The following is a 22,518-nucleotide window of genomic DNA, read 5'->3' as shown; positions in this document are numbered from 1 at the left end:
GAAGCTGATAACCCTTCTCACAGCCTTTCTCAGAAGCCTGGAGGAAGGCGCTGCCCTGTCCTTGGGAGGCTTAGCAGAGAGGGTGAGAGAGGCACAGAGGAAGCCAGGCCTGTGCCTTGGTGCTTTTTAGTGGTTGACCCTGTGAGAAAGACCAGTCCGGCCACGGCCTGAGAGGGAAGCAGCACCTAGGAGAGAGCCCCTCAGACGTGGGTTGTCCTTTCGTTGTCTCTTTTATGCCACCTGTACTGTATTTGCTTAATTTTCTTTTTCTTTTCACTGGCTTCCCTGCTAAAACCATAAATACCTGCTCCAGCATCATCCCAAGCAGTGATATCTGAGGAATCTCAGGTTTGGGCTGGTTGTATTGGCTCAAATAATCATTAAATAGATAAAGATTTGAATTTAAAATGTTCACCTATCACCTACAGTCACCTAGCCTGTGGCCAGTAGTGCTTGTAGGACATGCTGGGAAATGCTGGTGGCTAAGACACTGCCCTGGAAGTGTGCGAGAGTCCTTGTCTTCAAGCAGCCTGGCCTTCTCATGCCGGGTGTGACTGGGTGAGTCTCCCTGCTTCTCGGAGCCTTACATCATGAGGGTGCAGTCTTCCTCAGGTTTTATGCAAATGAAGTGAGAATGTTTCTCCCTCTGTATAAATGCTTACTACGAACACTTACTGAGCATCGACTGTGCTAAATACTTCACTGTTTTATTAATCCTTGCAACCATATGGGGCAAATAATCTCTATCTCCACCCATTATATGTATAGTGAACCCAGACTAGGTTAACAGCTCGCAGCTTTGAAGTGCCCTCCGTGCTGGGATGCTAGCCCAGGGCAAATGCTTGTAGTTTTTTGTTATTGACTCACCTCAAGGTGTCAGTTTAGTGCCTCTCTGCTGCTCTCTGCTCCTTGGGTGCAGTGTTAGGAAAAAGCGTTTGAAGTGGGAAGGACTGGAGCGAAGAGTGTTCAGGTCCTCAGGGATCTCCGAATTCCCTCAGCAGCTGGAGCATGGTCCTGCAGGCCCAGTTCTGGTCGTCCATTCAGCCTTCACTGGTCGGGACAGGCCTGGACTTCCCATAGCTCTCCCCCTCCCCTTCCAATCAGGGTGAGATCAGTATGCAGTTGGTGGGGGCCTGGAAGGCAGGGGCACGATGTGTAACGTTGATAAAGTTCTTGCAGCCAGAGCTTCGGAGCAGTTTCAGAACTCTCTGTTCGATCTCCTGGCAGATACACCGCGCAGGAGGACACCGTGCCATCCTGAGCCTCCCCGACGGCCGAGGGGCAGCATTGGAGGTTGAGTGCTTGCCCCTCCATCACCAGAGGTGGAACTGCTGTTCCCCACACTATCGGACGAGTGCCGATCCTCTGACTGCCGAGTCTGACCTGGGCCCAGACCTCCCACTTTTGTAGAACAAATGTACAGAAAGGAAAACAATGCCTACGCTATTTTGTAAGTTAGGAACGTTCAGCTGAGCTGTCCAGTGAATGGAAGGGGCAAGGTTTGGAGATAGACTCTTGATGCTTCTCCTTCTCCCTGAGCCGGAGAGGCCGGTGCGTGGAACATGCTTTCCAAAACCCTTTTACTGCATTTCCACCCCCTGGGTGCTGACTAACACCACTTCCCCTCATATAACTTCACGTTCTTGTAATTAACATATAATCTGATACCTGGAAATTCATGCTGGGTGGAGCTGGAAAGAATTACTCAGCTCTTAGCAATTCAGACTCTTGGGTTGTAGAACTCGATGTGCTGCGCCCTTGCTCTCCAGTTACTGCTAACTTAGTTTGCCGATACCCTCGCCGCTTACTTCTTTCTTCTGTCCCGTGAAGATGAGTGAAATGATGATACAGGATGCTTTTATCATTTAAACAGCTGAAGGGTTGTTGACTTTTGCATGTGGACTGCCTGCTTCTCTAGTACCTGCGTTCTTAGCTTTCTCCTCCTGTCAGCTGGTGGAATTTGATGGTGTCTAGTTTATTTCACTTCCTGCTGCTTCCTCAAGGCAGTGCCATTAGTATTTTTTAAAAATGCAGTAAGTAACTATCAGGGAAGAATAAAAATAAAAAATTAAGACAATTTAAATTTGGAGTGTATGCTGATGGTTATACGTTTTGTTAAGGAAATTATCGGTTGTGTTGACACATGTATTCATGTGGGGGGGACCACAGTTCCTATCATATGTGATACCTGCTCATTTAAACATACAAAGGCTGGGTGAACTCTGACCCATAGCTGAGACTCAGCAGAGTTGAAAGCCAATCAGGATATCTTGAAAGTAAATTGGAATGTCCACATGTTTTGAAAGAGGACATTAAGAGCAGTTCAGATGGAAAATTGTATGTGATGTGAACTCAGAGGAAGGAAAAGAGTGAATCCCTTAAGCAGTGATGGCAAATGGGTTCTGACCTGCATACTGACTCTCCGTGGTCACAGCTTCCTGACCCAGTGGACGGGGAAGGACCCACAGCCCGGGTCCAGCTGAGCATGCTGTCATCCATTGGCCGCAGGGAAGGTAGGAGAGGGGACAGTGGCCTGGAGGCTGGACATGTGTTCCCTGCCATTGCTTGTGCTTTCAGGGCTTGAGAACTTGACTTTGGAAAGCTTCTAAATCTGTTCCTAGTGGGTTGATTTATTTTGTTGAGGTCAAATTAGAGCTAATGGCCCTAATGGTTTACAGTGCTCCTAAATGGTTCTTAGCACTTAGGCAGGCTTGGCTGGCCATTGTGGGCGGGTTTCCAAGTGTGGACCATATCATTCTTAGGATATATTTTTTGTTGAAGTTATCTCTGCGAGTACAACTTATATGTGTAAGGTAGGTTAAAAGGTAGCAGTAGGACTAGCCACACTCTCCTGATGCCAGATCCACGGATGTGTTTGTTAACTTGGGCCCTGTGGGCAAGTGGAGAGTGAGCAGGGTGTTTAGCTGGGAGTTTTGTAGTTGGTGATTGTCCTTTGCCACTTTGCCTAGGAGTGTGCTGTTCATGAAACAGTGGCGGGGAAGCCTCAGGTTTCCTCTGGCGGCTCCTGGTTGCAGGTGGGCCCTCTCAGAGCAGGTAACCAGGTGAAACCGCTCTCAGCGCATGCCTTCCAGCCATGCTGCGGTATCTGCGAGTTCATGGCAAGGTCTTTGGCAAGGGGATTATACTCTACAAAAAGCTGGCTCCAGTCTCCTGATTTCTGTGTGATTGGGAGTAGGCAGAGCAGACAGGTGTCTGCAGAGGAGCTGCATGTCTCTACTGGTCCACAGAATGAAACTACATGGTGTACGCACAGGCGGGCTCTGCGGGCAGTGACCTCCGGGGCTGCTGGCTGCAGCTGAACGGGGAGAGCGTCGGGAGGGCAGGGACTTTGCTCCCTAAACTGAGGTGGTCGTGAAAGGTAAAGACAGGGGCTTTGGTTAACAGTTTCTCCATGCTCTGATGGGGGTGGGGGGGTGCTGGGAGCGGTCTCCAAAGCATCTTTCTTTGGCCCATCAGTTCTCAGAGTAGTGCCCCTAAGTTGCATATGTGGTTTTGAAGGCCAAGTCCAGTCGAATGCTATTACGGGTAAAATCCTGCTGGTTGGCTGTGGGTTGAGCAGAGCTATGGAGGGTTGAGTCAGGACGAGGGCTTTGCCTTCTGATTGCTAATGGAGTGGCTGCTTGGTTCTCAAAACTTGGGTTCCTTTTTTCCTTCTTGTATACTCTGAAAACACATTTTCAGTATATTTGCGTGCTTGGCAGTCCTGAAGCTACTATACTGATTCTTAGGACCCAATGGATTTCCCTTGAGCGGTTTGAAGAGTATAATGGTACCTATGAGATGCCTACTTTTACTGAGAAAATCTCTGCATCATCCAGCTCATCCTGAACAATCACAGTCATCCTGAGCAGTGCTTGTTAATTCAAAGACTTGATCTCAAGACAGTTGGTGGCTGTGTTTCTGACCAGGAAGGAGTTATTTTTCTCTGTTTAACAAAACTAAACTGGTGCATTGGGCATGATAGAATTCAAGACATGAGCCCAGTGTAGCAGCCAAAGTCACTATTGAGTTGTGTTGGTGGAAATGCATTCTAGAAGTGGTGCTTGACCGTGGTGTTTAGTCCATGGCCACCAAGTTCTCCAGAGAAGTTTTAATTACAAACCAAGGTGATGTGGTTTCTTAAATGTGTCATAACAAATGGATGTTAGCCCAAGTAGCCCTGAGCAGCCCCCTCCATCAATAAAACCCCATAATTATCACATGGTGGGCTCCAAGGAGGAAGTCTCTACGCCCTGAGTGTCTAGTCGGCTGTGCTTCCGGCCTCCTGCTCCTGAAGTTGGAGGCAGGGTGAGGGTGTTGAAGGGCAGCCCTTCCCTCAGAGGCCCTGAGAGATGATGCACCCAGGACAGGCCCCGATGCTATCCCAGGGAGGAACATGTCAGTGGCCCAGGGGGTGAGGTCTGCTTTTTGGTGGTGGGCCAGGGGTGGGAATTTGGGGGAGGGAGCATGGTTAAAATGGAAGACCTTGAAATGGCAAATCTTTATTAGTTTTGTAAACAGCTTTAGGAAGCGCTGGGAGCATCTTACAGGGACCCTGCAATTATCATAATAAACAGTTTTATCATCTGCTTGGCAATCAATATTGCGGCTTATGCTGCTTCAGTATCTCAGTGGTATTGATTACCTTAACAACCGTGCTGCGGTCAGCTCCCATTAACCCCCTCTCTGCCGGCAGTCTCCTGCCCTCCATGGTTGGATGGAAGACTGTCTGGTCCCAGCCCAGGCAAGCGCTGGAATTTGACAGCTGGCCAGAGAGTCAAACCCAGCTTTTATCTCAAGGCGCCCAATAGAAGGAAGGGTTTTAAACAGGGAATCTGGAAGCTAAAGCAACTTTTTAAAGGCTTTTTCCCTTGTGGAAACAGTGTGTAAAACAATTGCAGCAGTGGGGCTTCAGCTGTGACTCAGGGATGTGAATGTTAAGAGCGAACATTCTGATTCTCCCTCTGCCCGTGTTCCTCTCTCCTCCACCTCTGACCTCCCTGGGGGAAGCCACATGTGGGATTGAATTGTGAACTGCTGTGCTGCGCCCTTATGCAACAGGCATTCCTGGGACTCCTCGAGCCTGTGTTTTACGAGCCACATTTTACTTTTAGAGAGAAACCACTTGTTCGGGGACATCTAGTTCTAGGATTCAGGTTCTTCTGGCCCAGTGAGTGCCTGAAGTGCAGTGGTCGATCACCAGATGACAGTGCTGGAGACAGATGTTGGTGCCGCCGTAGATTCTATCGCTGTCACTGGCAGTCCTGTCTCTGGGCTGGTTACGGTGGCCATTCCCCGCTTCTCCTGATGAAACAGGCAACAAGGACACTGCTCTGGGGAGCAACGGATGGAGGCCCTAGGCCAGCCAGTAGTTAGGAATTAGGTAACAGTAAGTGGTAATCATTCAGAAACTTGCAGGATGAGATCTTGCCAGCTGTAGGGGTAGTGTGTGTGTGTGTGTGTGTGTGTGTGTGTGTGTGTACGTGTACTTTCTGTGTTTTTTCCCTCCTCTTTCAACTGTCCTATTTTGTTTGGTTTTAAATGAGAAACAGTAGGTGTGGATGCACGTGAATGGACGTGAGGCTGGGGGTGAGGTCACATACATGTCCAGTGGCTTAACGCCTTTGGCTCTGTTTCAGTGAGGACTGTCACAGGTCTTCCACATCGAGGACCCAGCAGCACGGGCATTGTTCCACTGAGGGGCACTGGCCGCTGATGAGAAGACAGCTGCCAGAGCCAGGGCCAGCGTTAACGTTGGTGCATGTCCTGGCGTCACGGGGGAGGAGAGGAGAGGACAGGCTCGGTGGGCGGGGCTGGGCCTGCCTCTGTCAGTGGGCAGCAGACCTGTGCAGGGGAGGGGAGAATGCTGAGGCTCTTTCTTCTGGAGGAAAAGCCCGTGGGAGTGTCCTGAACACAGGGCCATGGCTTAGGCAAGCCTTCCCTCCTGACCGCGCGTCCTGCCAGGTCACCCTCCCTCTGACTGGGATCCCCGTTACTGTCTTATATTCTAGACCCACCTCTGTCCTCATTCTCCCTCTGCCTAGACGACCTTGGCTCCACAGATTGGAAAGTTTTATTGTAAACAGAATGCTCTTCCAAAAAATGTCACTTAGATCAGTTAATTAGACTCAGAGTGTGGGCAGCAGTTATTAAGTTGACCTAAGTTCCATAGTTTTCCATCGTGATGGGGACTGTAGCTCACAGGGTTCCACCATGATGGCAGAGGGTAGACAGACTGCTCAACTCCATAGAATAAGTAACACTCATGCTAGGAATGAAGCCAGTTCCCCGATTTTTGGTTTTATGTAGATTTGTGCATTGAGGGTCATGGTAAGGTAATACTGTGGCCACAGTCACCCTTCACTTTACCCCACTGATCTGACTTGAACTTTGCCTTGATATTAGCTCTTCAGCGTAAGACCTCCTTCGTGAGGAGCTCCTAGACCTTGACAACATTTTACTTTCTTCTTTCCACAAACAGTGTTTGAGCTGAGTGTTCAGCCTGATGCAGGCGGTGGTATCGTTGACACAGTTGAGGCCATTTAGAGGGAGCTGCGCTCTGCCTGCTCATGTCTCACCTTGTGTCATGGCCAGAGGTTTTGCTTCAGCCTTTGGTGCTCTGCTAGGTGCTTTTCCTACAATACTCTGATATCTGTAAAATGTTAAGACTTAACTGTCTTCCATTAAAGTTCTTGGCTGTGTGGAGCACCCGAGTATTTGATGTTATTTATAACTCTGCTTTTTAAGTGTGAGCAGTGAAATATATTTTTTGGGTCTTTGGTATAGTCACATTTTTTTTCACATGTGTTTAGAAGATGAAGTGTGATTTTGAAGGGCTTGTGAAGGTGATTCTCTTTAGGAAAGATGCCTTCATAGAGAACAGAACTCTGGAGTAGAAACCCAGAGACCCGTTCCTGGTCCTTGATTTGCTACTAACCAGTTGGCGACCTTGGAAAAGAATGCTTCATAGTAGTCACACTCTCATGGTTGATGAATCTTTTTAAACCTTTAAAATCTGAATTGTGATTCCTATTCTGTAAACGTAATAAGATAAGCTTGTTGGAGGTCAAATGAGAACTGAATGTAAGTGCTTGAAATGTATACACCATTGTATAAGTCGAAGGAGCGTTGTTATTTGTTCCTGGGGAGGTTGGGTTTGACTGTTTCCTTGGGTCAAATACTAAGGTTACTCTGAAAAAGTTTATTGCAAAGAGAATTTCCCATGAGCCAATAGCACGGTGATGGGTGTGAGTGGGCCCACACGTGGCAAGCAGCCCACTGATGATTGGGTCGCCCACTTGCAGATGAGTACGAGAGAACCAGCCCAGTGGGAACCAGCACAGTTCAGACTTTACAAAGCAATTATGGTGACTTATAAAACATTCATACTGAGCTGAAAGACAATCAGCTCAAAAACAATGGTTGGTAAACATCGCCTGATTTTGTAAAACCACTGAAAGTGTTTTAAATTATTTTTTAACCCATTAAATCAACAAGTAGAGGCTTTTATCAATGGATGTGTTTTTCTAAACCAGAGTTTGGCTCCAAGCTCTAAATCAAGCTCTTATGTAATCTTAGGCTGTTACATTGGGCTCGTTTTTGCACAGTAATGATAGCAATAGTTACCACGCATAAATGTGTCAAGCGCTATGCCCAGAGTATGATGTGTATGGTCTCGTCTGGTGTTCTTCTTGATGTTAGCAGTGTGTTAGTGCTTGGCACCTTCTAAGGGTAGGAGCAGGAATGGGGTCAGCAGATGGTGAGTTTTAAAGAGATAGCTGGGACTTTAAGGGACTCTTAGGAAGTCTTTCAGCTCTTCTAAAAAAAGGAGAATGCGTATTTCTTTGGGGAAAATAAAAAGGCTTAGTGTGCCATGAATATGTCAACTCAAGTCTGAGAAGTTGGCTCTGGCCAATGCTCTTTTCAGAAAATGCCTCTGAACTGGGTAAAGACAGGGCTTCTCTCTCTCCCTCTTTTTTTTTTTTTTTTTTTTTTTTTAAGAAACAAGTTTATTAGGTACAAATAGGATAATGTTAGAGACCCTATCACCTAGATGTAACAACACACTTTTTGTCAGATTTGTTTAATCTTTCTGTTCATTGGCTTTGATTTAAAGCCAATCAAGGATATCATGATGCTTCATCATTTTCTTAGGTGATAATAGTATTATCTTTATATAATAAAGTTAACAAGTTCTTAACATCATCAAATCTCAACTCGCAGTTCAGACTTATCTGATTGTCCCCAGGGTGGCTTTGTTAGGGTTGGCATCCAGATGAGGTCTCTGTAGTGCATTTCGTTGTCTGGTGCTTAGCCTCTTCGTCTAGCACAGCCCGTACCCCAGTTTCAGCTGCCATGTCTGCCCTCCCCCAACCAGCCTGTGGACTGTGCAGGCTAATGGGGGATAGCTGCGGGGAACACGCCAGAAGTGTGGTGTGAAGATACCCAGGTCCTTGCTGTCTGACCTTGGGCAGACCACCCACACCCTCTGGGGTCATTCTCCTTGTCCATCCAAAGAGGCGGTGAGACTGAGTGGCTTCCGAGCCAAGCATTCTCTTTATGACCTCCCCAAAGAGCCCAGGGGCCCAGGGCTGCAGGCGCTGCTTGCTTTTGGTCTTTATCCCAGTTTTTGCGATTGAGAATTTACTGGTACTAAATAATCCTGAGCAATTGGATTCTCCTTTTTCTCTTGGACACTGTGAATAATGTACCTAAAACGAAGTTATTATGTTTTTCTTCTGAACTTGAAGCTTAGAGTCTAATTTATGGATCTATGCATAGGTTATTATTGTAAGCATTTTTGGCTCAAATGTTCCTCCAAAAAAACTTTTGTTTTTTTTCTTTCTTCTTTTGCTATGATGTTGTATTTTATTGTTGTAAGGAATATAAATAAATGACTGTGACCGTGTCCTGGGTATTGTTATGTGACCCAGTCTGTAAGCTCATGGAGACCAGGTACTCTTAGGTATTCTCAGCTTTGTTTGAGCTACAGATTAGGTGCTCAATAAAAGCCGAGCGACAGGTTTGGTTTTACGTGGTGTCATCACTTGAGCATTTAACATTTTCCATTCTAGGGTGAAGAGTTGTGTGGGGGGCACAATTAATTTTGTGCCTGAGGCCTGGCTCTTTGATTCACGTTTTATGTGGCAAAACAGCCAGAGGAAGTCTGGTGAGCTACCTGCCTGCTGATTTTTTTTTTTTTTCTTTGTAGAATTTGCCTTTTTGAGTAGCTCCTCGCCTTTTTTTTCCCCATAGGCCTTTGGTGAGTGAAGCAGTATTTGCTGGACTATCAGTGGTGAAAGGATGGGGGTTTTAACTGCTTAGACAGTAGCCATTCTCCGCATTTCGAAGGGTTCACCTCCGACTGCAGGCGCGGACACAAGGGGCGCTTGTGTTGGGATGTTTGGGATGATGGAGGTGGATGAACCAGAGTCTGTCATTTGCTCTCTCTGGAGAAAGGTAGACCGTCGGGTGCCCTCCTTGACTTCCACCCAGGCTTCCCTGGCTGTTCGGGAGAGCTTTGCTAATCCTCAGGAAGGCATCTGTCGGCTGGCTCTCTCCCCAGCGCCCAGACCCCCTGCCTCCCCCACTGTCCCGGAGAGAGCGATGGTCACCCCAGAGCCTTAGGGGGATGCGAGTTCCTGTGTGGTGAGCATCAGCACAGTTGCCTGGCCCACAGTGGCGCTCAGTAAATGGTAGGCACCTTCAGGACCTCTGTAAGAGTGTTGAGGGTCTCCGGCTTAGCGGCTTCCTCTTTTCTTGTCTGTTGACACTTGGAAAGGGGTCTGTTAAGCGTTGGTTTTGAGGGGTTTGGTTTTTAGGCACCCTGTTCTGGGTCCCTGGCAGACTTCTGTGTGTCGCCCGAGAAGAGCTGAGGTGGCCTCGGTGGTGATGGGGCCCATTGACGTCCCTCTCCTTGTCTGAGGCTCTCCAAGCCAGCCCCTGGTATGTTCCTCGCTGCCACCAGGAGGACAGCACCTCTGGCCCCCTGCTTGCTCTGTGGGGCTCGGTCCAGAGGAAGGCAGGACCCCGGGGGGCCCTGGGTGTGGCAAGGAAGTTGAGGCTCATGGCTGGCAAGTTTTCTTCTAATGGAATTTCCCATCACTTACTGCCCTGCTGATTTCTGATCAATGAAAATGAAATTGCATCACCTCCTCAGAGGCTCCATGTATGCCTGCTGCTTCCAGCTGTGTCAGTTCCGGTAAAATAATCTCATCAGGCGTGCGAGAGGGTAATAGGAAATAAAAATAAAAACCCACAATTAGCAAGAGGCCTTGCAGCTGAGTAACACTTTCCAGCCCGGAGACAGAAAGGGCTGGGGAGTGAGTGCTTAGGAAAGATTCCCTTACCCCCAAAAAGGGCAAGAAAACCCCCAGGCCTTCTCTTCTCCCTTCTTCTCCCTCACTTCCCCGAACTCCCGCCGCCCCTTCTGTGGATGGTTTAAAACTGTGCCCAGGTTCTTCCTGCCCCACGTTTGGGGTGAGTAGGATTTCTGTGTGATAGGCACAAGCTGGGGTGGCATTCATTCTTCTTCCTTCCGAGTACCCCGAAGGTAGACACCAAATGGATGTAGAAACTCTAGCTTCTTCCACTGACCTGTGACAAAGAGCCAGATGGTTGGGGAGACCACTGGAAGCCAAGTTAAGTTTGGTGAATAGACTTCACAGAGCTGGTTCATTTTAATTCCTACACGTTATGCTTCAATTATCAGTCTATTAAGAACCAGTCCCCCTGCATCGTTCCCCGTAACTCCCAGTGCCATGCCGTGAACGTGGGCTCTGTGGCGGCACGCCAACCCCAGTGCCTCCTGGAGAAGACCTGGGGAGGTTGAACACTGCTTCCAGAACATTCTGCCGCTGTGTGTGAGCCTATAAAGCCACTGGGTTCCAGCCCAAAGAGGAACTGAGGCCAAAGAAACCAGGACGGGGATATGGAGGGCAGCCGAGGATGTGGGGAGCCTGTTGGAGCACCTGAGAGGAGCCAGTGGAAAGCAAATCCTCTCGTCTCTTGTCAGCTTGGCAGCATCACACGAGCAGAAACCCGGTGTGTAGGCCAGCACTTCAGGGGTTCCGGCAGTCTCCATAGGTTATTGGAGGGACAGCGTGCCCTTTATCCCAGGGGTGAAAATCCTGGGCTGTCGGGAAATGGTCCGTCTCAGACACCCCTGGTGTCCCTGTTATTGGCGACTCCTATGTGGATTGAGGCCGAGACTCTGAGCGGGATTAGCACGGCTAGAGGGTATGATGGATGATCCCATGCGGGGGGCCACCACGTCCTCGGTGCTATAGGGTTTCAGGGCAACTGCTCAGTCTGCCAACCACGTATCACAATAGCTGAACTGTGTTTCGAAATGCAGTGGGCGTCAGAGGTCACCCCTGACCACATCTGGTTAATAGGACAGATTTTGGTAGGGGAACAAGGGGAGCCATAACCGGGTAGCCGTGTGGATGCAGTGAGCCCAGCGGCCGTGTGAGGTGCTGGTCGGCGCTACCAGCTCCCTGGTCATTGCTGTCCAGGCTCTTATGCATGTCTGGGCTGTAATGAGAGCGAGCTGGTAGGAATCTGTATTCCTGGGAGGGGGTACTGTGCATGATGTAGGCGTTCAACAAATACTTGTGTGAGTGAATAAAAATCATTAGGGCAACCAGTGAGTTTGGGGCTCAGCATTATGCACAGGAGCTTAAAACTAAGACCAGTTAGGCTCAGCGGTTAGAGCGTCGGCCTGCGGTCCAGAGAGACCCGGGTTCGGTTCCCGCTAAGGGCGCATACCTCCGTTGCGGTTTGTCCCTGACCCTGGTTGGTCGTGTGGGTGGCAGGCACTCGATGTGTCCCTTTCACATCGATGTTTCTCTATCTCTCTTACTCCCCCACTCCCCCACTCTGTCTGAACAAAAAAATGAGAAAATGTCCTCGGGAGAGGATAAAAAAACAAAACTAAGACCAGTGGGGCCAGAACCCCAGCAACCTCTTTATCATGTGGCCTAAGGAATTGGCCCCATGAACTGGCCAGGTCGGAGTCCCCCCTCGCAGTCTCGAGAACAGCTCCCAGCACTTTTTCTTGTCCAGGTGCTGCCAGGATTAGGACTGCTGGCTGAAAGATTAGTGGGTGAGCAGAGCTCGGGCAGAAGGGGAGAGGATGCTGGCCACTTGGGGAGGGAAGCTGAAGTTCTTTAGGTGAACATGCATTTTTCATATGTTTGTGTGTTTGCACAAATATGTCTCTCCTCCTTCATCTCAGACACTTAGCACTGGCTCTTGATCTACATTGATCCCATTTTATGACTTGAACTGGCAATTCCCCCCCAGGGATCAGCCCTAACCAGGGTGTTCAGGAAGCCATTAAGGAAAAATATGTAACCACACTCGTTCCCAAACTCAATTGTTCAGTCTTAGCAGTGCTTGGATAGGAGACTTTCAGCGTAATTAATCCAAGTACTATTTAACGTGGCCATGGTGATTCTTCACAGTAGCTACTGACCCCAAAGCAGCAAGAAGAGAAAGACCATTTGAGCCATTTTTGCTGAGTGTGTGAGGGTGTAATTATTACCCACAGCCACTTGGTCCTTTGGGCGGCTTCCGGAAGGTTAAAGGAGTGCAAAGTCTTGGATCCTTATACTGGAAGAAGAAGATTTCCTTTGTTGTTTTGCCTAATTCCTGGGGCCACTCTTTGAAGTGGCCAGTGGTAAATATGTCTCAATCTGTTTTTCTTGATTAAAAGTAACAGTGCAAATAATGGGCTTCCTAATTACCATGTGGGATGGAGCAGGGGCTGTGAAGAATAGGACACACAATTAAGTTTTACTCCGCCCACAACCCACCCACCACCCAACTGGGTGTTAGCTTTGGGACGTGAAACCCTTTACACTCTGAGGAACGGAACCTGCACTCCCTCCAGTCGGTCCACGAAGCCCTCCAAGGTCCTGACGGCTGTCTCGCTCCGTTTTGCCCTGATGGAAGTGAAATGTGTAGCAACTCCTTAGGCCACTAAGATTTGAGGATTACCCCATATGAAATATGTCCTCAGATCCTCAGTTTCGTACAGTGAAGCTGCTGCGGAGATTCGGTGATGGAACCACCGTCTAGTGTGTCCTCCAAATAGGAAGTTGGGGAGACCCTTGGTAAACACCCTGGAGGGGTGCCTGGGGCCCCCAGCCAGGGCACGCCCCTCCTGTGGCCTGGGAGGCCCTGTGGGGTTGGTCTGGCCTCTGCGTGGTGATTCGCTCTCCAGGCCCTTGCCAGTGGCTGGCCTTCCAGCTCCGGTCCTGCTTTGCTTAGTGGTGCCTGTTGCTCCCTGCTGCTGGAAAAGCTGTTTATGCTAACGAGCCAGGGAAGATCTGAAGAACTTGCTGTGCTTGCGCTGGTGAGAGGCCCTGTGTGTGTGTGTGTTGCCCCATTTATGAGCCTTCCAAGGGCGACCCTTGTTTGTTTTGTCATGGTGCCAAATCCGGAGCCTTGTGCCAGAGTGCGCTGCCCACCGTGCGCCCACTGTGCGGCTTTCTTCCTGCTGGGAGGAAAAGACACTCCTTTTTCAAAGAGTCATTTTGGAGGTGCCTGTCGAAGGAGGTTTGCTTCCCCAAGGCCACCTCTCACGTGGCCCTCGCTGGGCTCCTCTGTAGTCCTGTGAACACAGGTGGCGGAGCGAGTCATTGCGGAACACGGATTTTCCTCTACCCAGAAAAGTTGGATGGGGTTTCCCAGCTGCTGCCCCAGGACCAGAAAGAATGCAACTGTAACAGGTTCTTCATTTGTTCTCACATAGCTGAGATCTGTTTGAAAGAAAGCTTAAGGCCTGTGGCTGCCTCCACCTGCATTCCTGAAGCAAGTGCAGAAGCAGAGCCCGGCTCAGGGGGCTGTTTCTCCTGGACATGTGCAGTCTCGAGCTGCAACAGTTTCTTGTTATTCAAATTAAAAGTTCTGCTAGGAACTACCTATATAAGAATTTGGGAAGCCTAGCAGACTCGGTGTCCTGTTAAATCAGTGAGCCTGGCTTTATAATCCTTTCCATGAGGAGGAAACCCCAGAAGCTCACTCATATATAGTCTGAATCTGATTCCCCCGCACCCCCTCAACAGAACAAATGGTATTTAGGGGCTTGTGTGGCTTCCTGGGTTTCAGTGTCATAGACCAGCTATTTAAGTTGGCTAGACTAGGAAGTCTACACGGATGCTTGAACCACGAAGTACTGAACTACTCAGGAATCATACCCGAGCCTCCGAATTGGGATGTTTGGGTCTTTGGTGATTAATTTACATGTAACGCTGAGATTAGCACACTTCCGTTGGTGACGGCGTCTCCAGGCAGAGACGTGTGCCGTTCATCAAGCTTTCTCTCCATTCTGCCTGCTCCGCACTGTGCTAGGAGATGAACAGACATAAAAGCTGATTTTTGCCCTCAAGTAGCTTATAGTCAATAAGTCATAGAGATAAAAGCAAAGGAAGTGAGCCAAGGAGGGAATGTCTTGTGACACTGTGGTGATGGTCCCTGGAGGAGTGCAGACGGGGGGGGGGGGGGTGTTCCGTGGGCCTGAGTGCTAGCTGGGCCGCGTCCCCTGCGTGGGACCGGAGCGAGCGCTTCTTAAAGGGTGTCCAAGGCTCGGGTAAATGTCGAGGAAGAGAAGGGACAGCAGGCGGCTTGGGGCTGTAGAAACCAAGACACAAGTGCTTAAGAATGTGGAAGTGCCAGGGAGGGGTCCTCCTGTCAGGGAGGGGAGGGAAGTGATTGAGGAGTAGCGTTGGGGTTGATTTTAGAGAGTTTCAAACCAGTCTGAAGAGTGTAAGTCTGGACATTTTGGCAGTTGGTTCTAGCATGGGAAGGCAGCCAAGGACTGGGACGTTGGGAAGCCTAGACTGACCTTCCCTTTCTGTGTTCTGGCGTCAAAGGTGGTACTAAGAGTTCGATCTGGAGAGACCAGGGCGGTCAGCGAGGGGCAGTTCCCTTTGGACATGTGGAGCCATGCTGAGTTCAGAGATGGAAGGCTGGCCACTTACAGATACCTTGTGGTCTATGGAAAGTATGAGACACATATTCAAGCGATAAGTCAGGAATGGAAAATTTTGTTTTGGGAGTCAACTCATAATTTCAGTAATTGAAACCACAGAAGTAGTTAAGGTAGTCGATGTGCAGAGATAAGAGCAGAGAGCCAAGGGGACACATATGATGGCAGGAGAACAGAGGAGGGGTTTCTGGGGTTAAAGAGATAGGGGGGCTATGAGATAGGTGGGAAAGCCTCCGTCGACCTGTAGGGTCGGGAAGAGGGCCGACGTCAAGTCAGATCGGAAGAGAGCCAGGAAACTGCCAGAGCAGCGAAAGGGGGAGAAGATTCCGAGGTGTTCGGGTCAGCAGTTCTGAATGTGGGGGTGATAGCAGAGAGGAGAGGAGGGAGAGCCATGGGCGCCGTGGGGACACTGACCTCGGAGATGGAGGGCGTTCTGACTCCCCTGCAGCGATGCCCAACCCTTTCCTCCAGGGAGCCCCATCCTGGGTTCTGGGGTGGAGCCTGGCAATGGTGTGTCTTCACCAGCCCCACAGTTGTTTCTTGGGAACTGTTGATGCAGGACAGCTCTCTAGAAGCGCAGTGGGGGAGGGGGAGGAACTCACCTGGCTTTAGGAGATGGGTGTTGAGGAAGGGAAGTAGTGGACAGAGTCCCCTTGTTTACAGGAGCTGAGGTCCAAGGGAAGGACAGAGAACATGGTCTGAACCAGCAATGTCAGTGGGTCCGACTTTCATCCTGGAGCTAGTGGGTTTGTGGAACAGGGTGGAGAGTTGAGTGAGACGGATCAGCAAAATCCTACAAAGCCCCCTTATTAATCTTCACGGAAAGGACAGCATAACCCCACTGTAGAAATATTTCACAAAGGAAATATAAATTGCCAGTAAGGATCTGCAGATGGGTTCTGTCTTATGAGCAAAATATGAGTTAAAACGAGATGTGATTTCTTGCCTGCCAAATTGGCATCGAAAAAATAAAAAAATAAAAAAATAAAAATAATACCCATTATTGATGAAGATGCAGGAAAAGTGGTGCTCATGTGCCAATGTGAGCGTGAGGGGAAGGACTTCCCCAGAGGGCAGTTTGGCAGCAGAGAGCCTCAGTGGCCCCAGCTTTGGGCCAGCAAGTTGACTGGCTCTGAAGCTTAGGAATGTCACGGAAAAGAGCCTCGGTTTCAGAGGAGCAAGGAAGGCTTACCTGGTTGAAAGCTGACTTAGCTAGCATGTGACTTGTATGAGATACGTAACCCTTTAAGCCTCAATTTCCTCATCTGCAAAATGGGCCGTTTTCAGGATCAAATGCAATAACGTATATTTAAAAGTACTTAGAAACAAGTGAGCAGTAGTGGAACTGCTGCTTATTATTATTTTTCTATTCTCACCTGAGGACTTTTTTCCATTTTTTGTTCAGACAGAGTGGGAGGGAGAGAGAGAGAGAGAAACATCGATGTGAAAGGGACACATCGAGTGGCTGCCACCCGCACAACCTGACCAAAGCCGGGGACAAACTGCAACCGAGGTACGTGCCCTTAGTGGGAACCGAACCCAGGCCTCTCCGAACCGCAGGCTGACGCTCTAACTGCTGAGCCAAACTGGCCAGGGCTACTGCTTATTTTTTATTAGTGATTTTGTTAATTATACACTTACAAAGATTTATGAGAGTTTATTGCCACTTTCACAGCAAAATGTTAGGAATTGCCTAAATCCACTAATAGAATGTAGTGAAATTGTGCTGTGTTCATAGGATGCAGCATCTATGCAGCCATTAATTCTAACTTATGAAGAATATTTAATGTCATGGGAAAACTTCTGTGTTAAGTTACATTAAAAGGGCTGTGCGGTCTGAGGTTGGTAAAGACCTGTAACTATAGACATGCAGAGTGTAAAAACCTAAAGCCATCTACCTACTAGTGGCTTCCTGGCTGGTGGAATTATAGGTGATTTTTATTTTAGCTGTTGAGTTTTTCTGCACATAATCCATTTTTTGTTGTTGTTGTTAATCCTCACCTGAAGATATTTTTCCATTATTATTATTATTTTTTTTAGAGAGAGTGGTAGGAGGTGAGGGGGAGAAACATCCATGTGAGAGAGACACATCAGTTGGTTGCCTCCCGCATGACCCTGACTGGGGTCGGGAATCAAACCCTTGACCTTCAGTGCACAGGCCAACACTCTAACCGCTGAACCAAACCAGCCAGGGCCCCTTATCCAATTTTTAAAAAATAATGAGCCCATACTACTTTAATTAGAAAAAATTGTTTAAAATAAATTTAACATCATGAGATGCCAGATTGAAACTGTAACGGGCCAGATGGCACATTTTCACATCCTCTAGCTTCTGCTCTGCCGCCCAATAGCATGAATGGAGGGATCAGAAGTGAGGGTTGTTGGGGAAATTGGAGCACACGAAAAGTTTCGGGTGCTGGCAAAGAAAGCATTGAAGTAGTCGGTTACAGTTAATGTGGGAAGGAATCCAGTTTAGCCGTGAACGCACCAAGAGATGAAGACAGATGGGGTGGGTGAGCTACGCACCTGCCAGCCAGGAGGGGCGGTTGGTGCAGTAAGGACGTTCAAGTTACTATGTTGGGTGAAGGGAGGTGCCACTTCAGATCTGGGAGGGGGATCAGTGCTTTATGGTGATTAAATTCTAGTCGGGAGAGAACCATTCAGGCCAGCAGTGGTCTGTATTCAGCATAAGAGCCTCGGAGTGGATGCTTACATAAGTACCTAAGTGTCGGGATACAAATACTCCAATAGCTGGTTCCATTGTCCCAGATCCTTTTTTAGAACAAGGCAGAGTATAAGTAATAGCTGGGTAGTTTTGCTTTTTATTATTGTATCCATGGCTTTGGTTGTTGTTGAACTGTGGGTATATCTGCATAGATAGTAAAAAATTTGATTCCCCTAAATATCAGCTCTTCTCCTCCACCACCCTCAGACGAGGTTCCTGGACCTGACTCTCCTTGTGATCTCACACTCCCTCCTCTCCCCTTCACGACTCCACTGTGACCAGAAGACTGCGCTGGTGTGGATTCCCTGCAGAATGGACTGAGCCAGCACTTTCCACTTCCAGGCTGATTTATGTTCATGCTGGAAAGAGCACAGATGCACTTATTAGCAGACACGAAGCCCAGGGCCTGACGATTCTCTGGGCCTGCAGGCAGTGGACCTCCTGCAACACGAGGGACCTGTTCAAGCACGTGTGTGTTCTCTGACCTTGCCACAGTTACAGAATAATTCTTAAGGATACTGGGAAATCACTACCAAGCGGATGGAATCTCACCTATTTATGGTTTAACATTTATTGACTTGTATGCAGTAGCAATACACACATTCAGCTATTGTACAAAGCACAGAATGGAATTGGATATGGTTCTTCAGTGGATTCCAAGCTAAACAGATGAGGGCATTATTTCTCTGCCCCTTGAATGAGGTTTCTACTTATCTGAGAATCTGGGTTGCCTTTTTTTTTTCCTTTTCTTTTTTTTTAGGAGGTAGGGATGGTTTATTCATTGTTGTGGATTTTTTGCTCTAATGTGTTTTAGTCAGATGACTCAGGATATGGGTGCCTTGGGTAAATGTCTGTCAGCATCGTGTTGCTTGACATTCTGCTGAAGTCAGAATTGCCATTTGTCTTCTCCAGCTGGAGAGCTCTGTCTAGAACCCCTTGGCTGGCAAAGGAAGAGCAGTTTTCTGCTCGTGTCTATCTGCACCTCCCTGTCCAGCCTCCCTCCTTTCCTGAAGCTGTGCCGGCAGCGAAGTTCACGTGAAGACAGGACTTGGGAACCGAGGTCGGCTGGCTCTTCATGTCTTTGGAGGCCCGATATGTAGCATTCTTACACTGGACACTTCCTTTTTTCTTTTTCTTTTGACATAATTTCAGATATACAGGAAAGTTATAATAAGAGAACAAAGAATTCTCAGATACCCTTTGTCCAGACGCCTCCCACACATTAACATTTTTTTTTCATATTTCTAGCTGTCTGTCTCTATGTATGTATTCTCTCTCTCTCACACAGTTTTTTCCTAGACCATTTGAAAATTGAGACATCATACCTCTTTACCTCTAAATGTATCAGTATGGATTTCTTAAAAACAAAGACATTCTGCCCTGGCCGGTTTGGCTCAGCGGATAGAGCATTGGTCCGCGGACCAATGAGTCTTGGGTTCGATTCTAGTCAAGGGCACGTGGCTTGGCTGTAGTTTGTCCCGGCCCTGGTTGGGTATGTGGGAGGCAACCAGTCGATGTGTCTCTTTCTCCCTCTCCCTCTCCTTCCCTCCCTCCCACTCTATCTGGTGATAAATAGAAAAATATCCTCAGGTGAGGATTTAAAAACAAAACAAAACATATAACATTCTTTTATATAACCACACTAAAGTTATCAAAATTAGGAAATTATAACATTCACTTACTATGATAATCGGATCTACAGACCTTATTCAGATTTTGCCAGTTGTCCCAGTTATGCCTGGTACAGGAAAAGAATCTTGGACTGCGTCATGTCCCTTTGTCGCCCCTCTCCAGCCTCCTGTACTCAAACGGTTCTCCAGTCCGTGTTTCTGGTTCCCAACACTCACATTTCTGAGCAGCGCAGGGCACTTCGTGGGCTGTCCTCTGGATTTACGTGATGTTCCCTCATGATGAGATTCAGGGTTTGTGTTTCTGGCAGGAATAATCAGGGAAGAGATGCTGTATTCTTCCCAGTATCCTCTCAGGAGGCACATGATGTCTGTCTGTCTCATCCCTGGTGATGTTGACTTGGATTCCGTGGTTAAGGTTCCAGGTTTCTCTCCTGTAAAGTTAACATTTTCCCTTCTGTAATTAGTATTTTGTGGGGAGATACTTTGAAACTTTGTAAATATCCTGTTACTACTCAAACTTGTATCCATCAGTTTTGGTATCTATAGGTTATTTTTCCTTGAATGGGTTATTATTATGGTGGGTACCAAAGGGTGATTTAGTCATTCTATAATTCCCTTCACCTTTATTATTTGGATTTCCACCCTAGAAAGAACGTACAAAGAGTATGAAATTACGGAATTTTATTTTATGCATTGGGTTGTAATCCTTTTTTTTTTTCCTTCTTTTTTCTTTATTGATTTTAGAGAGAAAGGAAGGGAGAGAAAGAGAGAGAGAGATAGAAACATTGATGAGAGAACATTGATTGGCCGCTTCCTACATGCCCCCCAGCTGGGGATCAGCCTCACAACCTGGGCATGTGCTCTGACCAGGAATCGAACCGGCGACCTCAACCATTGAGCCACACCGGCCGGGCGGGTTGCAATCCTTTACTCTCATTTTATTTTCTTGCTCAGATTGTCCCAGGTTTAGGCAGCGGGAGCCTCATCCCACCTGTTCCTGAGTTCCTTTGACATGTTCCCATCGTTCTCAGAGCACTTCCTTGTATTCCGTCTCAGGAGGACGCTCCAGGCTCCTCTGCACTCTGCCCGCCCCAGCCCAAGAATTGTCCCTTTCTCCAAGGGGCCCTGGTTCCATTTAGTTCCTGAGGGTCACCAGGCATTTCTTCAAGTAAGAAAAAAAGAAACAGAGCGTGTTCAGGGATCATCCTTTTTCTTCTCCAAGTGTTATCATTTCTCCCAATACCTTAATTTCCTTCATCGTTTTGCTAAGCACCTGTTACATCTTGGCTGTGGAGGATACAGAGATGAATGAGACATCAGTCCTGCTCTCAAGATGCTCCCAGCCTAGCGGCAGAGATGGGCCAATCAGCAGGTGGTTACAGCAGTGTGATGACCCCAGAATTGCAGTGTGTCGTCATGTGCCAAATGGCTATGGGATCACAGAGGAGGAGGTTAAAGCTGATTGAGTCACTGGACTGATAACCCTGGAATGAAAAGCATTTTCACCTTTAAAGGACCTGAGAGGCTGCCTGATGGCACTTCCTGGCCACAGCAAAATTCCTTTTTCATTTGCGAAACCAGGGATTGCTGTATTCTAGCAGAGTCAGCATGCCATTTGGTAACTTTGTGATAGTCTTTGACTTCCACCTACAATGAACTGAACTCTGATTCCTAATACATTTTCCTCATTACTCCTAGCGAAACCCTGAAGCCAGGTAGATGATCTGTAGCGGATCCTCTTTGTTAGGTGTTCCGCAGGCTTTCATGTGGTTGAGGATGGTTGTCTTATGGGACAATGGAACCTCTCTTTTCCGCACTCCTGAGCTGTTCATGGTCGGCTATTCTGACCGTGCTCAGATTTGTTTGTCCATTCCTTTAAGACAAGATTCCCCCGGTGGATCATAATGTTCTTCGCAGAGACAGAGAAAATGATGAGGCTGCGGACTTGTTGAGTTTTGACAGGAACAGTGTTCTTTTTAGCCAGAGGTCGCATTTGCAGCTTTGGGCTGCCACTGAATTTGTAGTGAAGTGACGCCCCAGGTATTCTTTGCATGAATTCATGTTAATCCAAGTCTCTTCCATACTCTGTTGGTTTTCCTGATTGCCTGGATGTAAATACAGGACTTCCTATTTACCCTTGCAGAATGTCATCTTGTTAATTTCAGCCTGTTGTTCCAACTTGTCGAGATCTTTTCTTTGGGTCTTAATTCTACCATTTTGCGTATTAGTCCTCTTAGCTTTGCAAATTGGTGTGTGTGCTCGGTCTTGTCCCTCGATTTGTTGATTTACATTTAGGGAACCAGGGGTGAGACAAGACTTTGAGACATGTCACTGGCACGCTGACCTTGGAGTGTATATTTCGGGTAACGGCATCTACCAGCTATAATCAACCAGGCTTTTTTTCATCTGAAAGACATTTTGCTATCCTGGATACAAAGAAATGATAAACTTTGAGATACCTTATTAAAATCAAACTACTCTCCACTGCCCTTCTCAAATCACTGAATCTGAGTGAAGCTATAGTTTAGTTTATGTGAATTTTCTTACTGAACCTACAGCTAATTGCTAATTCCTCAGGACTACCTTTTCCCCCTCCTCTAGGGTCTATTCAGCTACTCTTCAATCTGTTCTCAAACTGTGAGGAGCTGACAATATATATAATCTGCAACATATCCCTTTAAATCTAATATCCCTACTTTATCCAAAATGATGTACACACATCTCTCTCTCCCCTTCTCTTGCTTGATATTGTTTCTGAGTGCTTTTCACCACTTAATGTTATATTTGTTTGGTGGTGGCCTCTCCCCAGAAGAAGGCAGGTTGTAACCTGTGTAGTGTTGATTCCCTGGCATCTGACACGTTGTCGGTGCCTAGTAAATATTGAATGAGTGTGTGAATGAATGAATCCAGTTTTTTATTTTTTCCTTAAAAAAAGGGAGGCTAATGGGCCTACCATTCAGTTTGTTGCAATAGTTTCTCCCGCTGCTTTGGCCCTCTCTCTCCTGGGTGGAGATGTCCACGTAAAGAAGTCCATTTTGAACTCTCCTCCCCTCACCACTGCCAAGCAAAAGAAGGGTGTTGCATGGATTGCAGTGTTCTTTCCTGTAGCGATTCTGGTGTCCCGTGATCTTAGAGCAGTCCCTGGGTCCGTACAGAGTGCAGCTGTA

General features: G+C 47.8%; 1 protein-coding gene across 1 annotated transcript in view; it reads left to right on the top strand.

Moving 5' to 3' along the window:
• Nucleotides 1–383: 383 nt before the first annotated feature.
• The window catches only part of ZFHX3 (zinc finger homeobox 3), a 183,743-nt gene continuing 161,608 nt past the window's right edge, over nucleotides 384–22,518 (top strand). The window contains exon 1 of the mRNA XM_036273950.1: nucleotides 384–558. The gene's annotated coding sequence lies outside the window, so the exon portion shown is untranslated. The remainder of the gene's footprint in view (nucleotides 559–22,518) is intronic.

Source organism: Molossus molossus, unplaced genomic scaffold, assembly GCF_014108415.1.
Source record: "Molossus molossus isolate mMolMol1 unplaced genomic scaffold, mMolMol1.p scaffold_m16_p_21, whole genome shotgun sequence".
NCBI lineage: Eukaryota > Metazoa > Chordata > Mammalia > Chiroptera > Molossidae > Molossus > Molossus molossus.
Note: the sequence above shows the minus strand (reverse complement) of the source record. Positions and strands in the feature narration are given on the sequence as shown.